Source organism: Eubalaena glacialis, chromosome 5, assembly GCF_028564815.1.
Source record: "Eubalaena glacialis isolate mEubGla1 chromosome 5, mEubGla1.1.hap2.+ XY, whole genome shotgun sequence".
NCBI classification, from domain to species: Eukaryota; Metazoa; Chordata; class Mammalia; order Artiodactyla; family Balaenidae; genus Eubalaena; species Eubalaena glacialis.
This window is the reverse complement of record NC_083720.1, coordinates 94242552-94248551: the sequence shown is the minus strand read 5'-3', so window position 1 is coordinate 94248551 and position 6000 is coordinate 94242552. Positions and strand designations below refer to the sequence as shown.

Sequence of the window (6000 nt, the reverse complement as noted above, 5' to 3'; positions counted from 1 at the left end):
TTTTGTAAGAAAAAGGCCTTTTGAAGGGATAATGAATGTTCTATGTAAGTCACACATAAAACCAAGCAATTATATGCCTATGCCCCTAGATTTCATAGTGAAGACAGGAACAAGACGGCTGCCCTCTCTCATTTTCTTAAGGGCTCATCATTATAACCCCAGGGATGGCTGGGAGAAATCATCCCAGATCATTCTACATGATGACCCATGAACTTTGCCTTCTTGAAGGGATGCTATAATGCAACCCATTCCATGGAATGCAAGTTCTTTATAATTTTTGAAGTCTCAGGCTTCAAAATTAATTACATGCAATTATTATTTGGTCAATGTCCCTAATTCTGCTAAATCTGTAATTACTCAAAGCAGATATTGACATCTTTGAAACAATGGGACAGACGTTCTCAGATTTCTAATTTGAATACGAACAAGTAAATAGAATTCATTTATCTAGTCAGTATTTATGGACTGCCCTCTATATGTCAAGCATTGATCTAGGCACTGGGATTCAGAGATGAACAAGACAATTTTCCTGCCCTCACAGGGCTTACTTTCATTCTTGGAGGTGTAGAGACACAAACATTTGTAGACAGTGATTGGTGTTACAAAGTGAATAAAACAGTGTGATAGGATGGAGGCTACTGGCGTACTGGCTGTTAGGGCTGTCCTTCAACCCCTGTCTCATTCCCACCCCACCTTGCTTCTGCTTCATTCCTCTCTGCAGTGAACTTTCTCCACCTCTCTGTTCCGTATCTGGTGTAGACGGCTACTCCACAGCCCTCCGGTTCACACCTTCCTGGTTTAAGAAGCTGGAAGAGAACACGAATATAAATTCCTGGAGCAGAGAATTTGGCCCTTCTTGGGTCAGGGGTGCAACCCCTAGTCCAATCAACTACTATAGTCAAGACAGGAACATTTAGAAAAGAAAAGATAAAGTTTACTTGCAAAGAGTACAAGGGAACAGCCTTCCAAGATTAAAACAGAAACGAAAACAAAAAAACCACACAAGTATTTAAAGGAAAAGAAACTCAAATTACAAAGGTTATGACAGTTACACTTGTCTGCTCATGGTGGGAAAACAGCAACTTTCCCACATGACTATCAGTTTCACAAAGGTCATGATGTATCTTTAGATAGCAGCATGGCAAAAATCAGGGACAAAATTATTTTGGCTAGGGAGTCCAGGTTCACAGGAAATAGTTAAGGCTTTATTATTGGAGATCAGAACCAGTCAGAATGACTCCAATTTTTTTGGTTTATCTCAGGGTGCAAAGCTTTGTCCCAAATTTGATATGTAAAGTGCTCAGTTATACTGGAAGCAAGACCAAGTGTCAGCTTTTGTATCTACAATTCACAAGCTACAAACATAGCAGCCAGGGCCCATCCCCAGCTAAAGGAGGCAGTTAAGGGGGTTGCTCTGAGCTGAACAGACTTCCAAAAGAAAATGTTTACTGCTGCCTGGGCATGCTAAGCCAGGTTAAGCCTAATTACATAGCCACAGAAGACTATACTGCAGATTTCTAAGTCTTCACATTTGACTAGTACTTTCTATAAAACACCTTTTCATGCCTATTTTTTAAAGTAAGTACTTATTTATTTGGCTGTGCCAGGTCTTAGTTGCGGCATGCCTGCGGGATGTAGTTCCCCGACCAGGGATCGAACCCGGGCCCCCTGCATTGGGAGCGCAGGGTCTTAACCACTGGACCACCAGGGAAGTCCCTCATGCCTATTCATACAGTCAATCCTCAAAACTCTGTAAGAAAAGAATACTAGTTAAAACTTATTAAGCACTTTGGATATGTGCCATCAGTTCTTGAGCATTTACAAGCATTGTTCTCACACCTTTACATATATTAACTCTTAGTAATTCACTTAATCCCCATAATATTCCCATGAACATAAGGTACGATTACTATCTCATTTTACAGGTAATGAAATTGAGGCACACAGGGGTTAAGTAATTTGCCCACAGTCACACAGCTTAAAAGTGGTGTAGTTGGAATCTGACCCCAAGTAACTCAGCTCTAGAGTCCATGCTTTTACTCACTGTTCTACACCAGGGGTCCCCAACCCCTGGGCCATGGACCGGTACTGGTCCGTGGTCTGTCAGGAACCGGGCCGCACTGCAGAGGGTGATCGGCAGGTGAGCAAGGGAAGCTCCATTGGCTGCTCCCCATCGCTCCCCATGGCTCACATTACTGCCTGAGCCTTCCCCCCACTGCCGCCCCCATCTGTGGAAAAACTGTCTTCCACGAAACCGGCCCCTGGTGCCCAAAATTTGGGGACCGCTATCCTACACAGCCTCTCTAGAAATGAATGTTATTCCAATTTTACAGATGAAGAAATAATCAGTACTCAGAGATTAAGGTACTTGCTGAAGGTCAGTAATAGGATAAGTGATCTCAAGTCACTTGAGTCTAGTGGCCTAGAATAAGCTGAGATTTTAAATCAAGTCCTTTGACTTTAAGCCAGGTTTCTTTCAATACTAACAATAACAGCAGCAGCAACAACAGTTGACAATTATATAGGGCTTACCATGTGCCAGGCACTGTTCTATACACTTTACATACATAACTAATTTAATCTACAGCTCTGTGACATAGATACTATTATTAGTCTCATTTCACAGAGGAGGAAATTGAGGCGTAGAGAGGTTAACTAACTTGCTCAAGGCCACACAGCTGGAAAGTGGCAGTCAGGATTCACACTCAGGCAGTCTGTGTCCAGAATCTAGACTCCTAACCACTAACCACGTCTTACACTGCCTCTTCATGCTCTACAACTATCTTCCTCAGCAGGATCATTAAGGGAAAAGATGGAGGTGAAGGACACTAACATTTACTGGTTATACTTTCACATGTGATTCACTGCCCCTCCCTCTCAGGCCTGTTCCCACTGAAGGATTATTGGCCTTGACTTGCTTTGGCCATTGAAATGTGAATGAAAGTGATGCCACTTCTAAGCAGAAGTTCTAAGAGCCACCATGAGGTTCTGCCATCTCTCTTTTCCCTTTGCCAAGAGACCTGCCTGTCCAAGGAAGAACCTGCTTCTTCAGTGTTGGTCTTGGAATGACGATTTGGAGCAGAGTACAGATGACATGCTAAGGACATGAACATAAACAAGAAGTATACTTGGGAGACTTCTCTGGTGGCGCAGTGGTTAAGAATCCACCTGCCAATGCAGGGGACACGGGTTTGATCCCTTGTCCGGGAAGATCCCACATGCTGCAGAGCAACTAAGCCCGTGCGCTACAACTACTGAGTCCATGCGCCACAACTACTGAAGCCCATGTGCCCTAGAGCCTGTGCTCCACGACAAGAGAAGCCACCACAACGAGAAGCCCGGGCACCACAACGAAGAGTAGCCCCTGCTCACCGCAACTAGAGAAAGCCTGTGCGCAGCAACAAAGACTCAACGTAGCCAAAATAAAAAAAAAAAAAGAAATACGGTTCAAGAAAACAAAAGTATGCAGCATCCCATGATCTCCACTTCCTGGTATTCATGCCTCTGCGTAATTCCCTCCCAAGAGCGGGCAGGACCTGATTTGTTTCTAACCAATTGACTACAGCATGGTGATGAATGTCACTCCTGTGATTATATTACTTTAATTTTATTTATTTTTGGCTGCATTGGGTCTTCGTTGCTGTGCGCGGCTTTCTCTAGGTGCGGCGAGCGGGGGCTACTCTTCGTTGTGGTGCCCGGGCTTCTCACTGCGTTGGCTTCTCTTGTTGCAGAGCACAGGCTCTAGGTGCGCGGGCTTCAGTAGTTGTGGCTTGCAGGCTTAGTTGTGACGTGGCATGTGGGATCTTCCCGGACCAGGGATCGAACCATGTCCCCTGCATTGGCAGGCGAATTCTTGACCACTGCGCCACCAGGGAAGTCCCTATATTACTTCGTACAAAACACAGTCTTGCTGGCTGACTGGGGCTAGAGCTTCCCCTTGCTGGCTTGATGAAGTCAGCAAGCATGTTGAGGGAGCCCATGAGGCAAGGAACTAGGGGTGACCACTAGTTGCTGAGGGCAGACTTCTGCCAACTGCCAGTAAGAAACTGAAGCCCTCAGTTCTACAACTGTAAGGAAATGAATTCTACCAACAACCTGAATGAGTGTTGGAAGCTGATCCTCCTCCAGTTGAGCCTGCAGATGAGAATATAGCCTGGCTGCCACCTTGATTGCGGCCTTGGGACCAAAAGCAGAGGACCTAGTTAAGCTGTGCTCTGACTCTTGACCCAAAGACTAGGGAGATAATAAATGTGTGTTATTTTAAGCCACTAAATTTGTGGTAATTTGTAGTGCAGTATAGAAACCTAGGTAATACTTAAGCTTTTATTCAGCTCATTCTGCTTTTAAACAGGCTAACCATTTTTGCTGCAAAACAGTTGCCTACATTTTTTGTTTTACAGGCTTTATTTATGCAACCTCATTTCGGGTCTAGAACACGAGGGTAAAAAAGAATCAGAAAGTTCCACTCCATGTCCACCACAGCAACTAGTTTGCATCTCATCTTCTCCCTGATACTAGGCAACAAGTTATTTCACAGGGTATTAGCATGAAATATCACAGAGAGGTGACAGAACTTGTTAAGAGTCACAAAATGGTGAGTTTTACCCCTTTAGATATCCCACTAGATTCAGAGAATAATACATTTATTTAAATAAATCTAGAATTAAAAGCCAGAGCTGAAAAAAGACTAGTAAAGTAGATACTGGAACTCACTTGTTTACATTCTCATGGTAGAAAAACATAATTCAAAGTGATCTCATGTTTCTGTAAGGAGCAAAATCAAGAGTAACATATAACTGTAGCAAGGTCAATGTTTAAGCTTTTTCAAACTAAAACAACTAGTCACGGTTGCTTAGAGTGAATATGGAAAAACCTATGTCTAGACAAAATGAGTCAATCCGCAGGAAAGGAAAACATTTAAGATAGATATGTGTCATACCTTAATGTTTTTCTCTCTGGAAACATTTTAATTTTCATTTTGAAAGGTTATAGAAAATCCTAAAGTTTCTGAGTTGTAGACATAGAAAAACTGCAAGAATAACTTTAGAGTTTCTGGAAGGGAAGCAAGTCACTAACCCGCAAAAGGCACAATTCGATAAAATAACTTGCATTAAAATAAAACCTTTCAAAGGATATAATGTAATTGTAAACAGATATTTTCTTTAGATAAATGTCTTCTATTTGGTTAGCAGGGCAGATTCCTCAAAACAAACAAACAAAACAAAAACCAACCAAACAAAAAACCCCACAGTTTAATTAGGTTCACTAGTAAACTAGTCTATGTTAATAGAATAATGTGTTTCATTAAAGCTGTTTGAAAAGAATTAAGTTTTCATTTTCCAAAATTGCAGTAGGAAATCAGTTTAAAGGTCAGAGCTTGCTCAGTTCTCCCCTTAATTCCAAGGCTCAAATTTGCTCTGGAGTAAGATTATTTCATTACTCATTTAATATTTCTTAAGATCCATCCCCACCACTGAAGGCTGAATTGCCCAAAGGCTCAGTTCTTGGCTGCCTTCTCTCTACACTCACTCCCCGTAAGAACTTATCCTACTGGGTGGACTTAAATTCCATCTCCATGCTATTTTTTTCCAACCCTAATGAGCTCCAAACTGCCTACTGAACATCTATTTGTATAAATCTGTCTACTTGGGTCTCAGATTTAGCAAGCCTAACACACAACTCTAGATCTCACCCCAAACCTGCTCCGCCCGCCTTCCCCCAGGAGTTACTCTTGTCTTCCTCCTCTACTCCCCAGACACATGCAATTCATCAATGAATCCTCTCAGCTCTACCTGTAAAATGTATCCCAAATCCTACCACTTTAGACACCTCCACCCCTACAGTGTAGTCTGAACTACATCTGCTTTTGCTTAGATGGGGGCAATAGCTTCCTACCTAGTCCCCTGGCTTTCTTTCTTAGCCTCCTCCCCATAGACAATTCTCGACCTAGTGGAAAAAGTAATCTATGAATACAAATCAGATCTAATCACTCCTCTGGTT

General features: G+C 42.5%; 1 protein-coding gene across 3 annotated transcripts in view; it reads right to left on the bottom strand.

Annotated features, from left to right (window-relative positions):
* Positions 1-333: 333 nt before the first annotated feature.
* USO1 (USO1 vesicle transport factor) overlaps positions 334-6000 on the bottom strand; it is a 96100-nt gene continuing 90433 nt past the window's right edge. For 2 of the 3 annotated variants that reach the window (XR_009701112.1, XR_009701114.1), the window contains 2 exons: positions 4714-4764; positions 334-806 (listed from right to left, as the gene is read on the bottom strand). The gene's annotated coding sequence lies outside the window, so the exon portion shown is untranslated. The remainder of the gene's footprint in view (positions 807-4713; positions 4765-6000) is intronic. The other variant, XR_009701113.1, reaches the window with a different exon arrangement.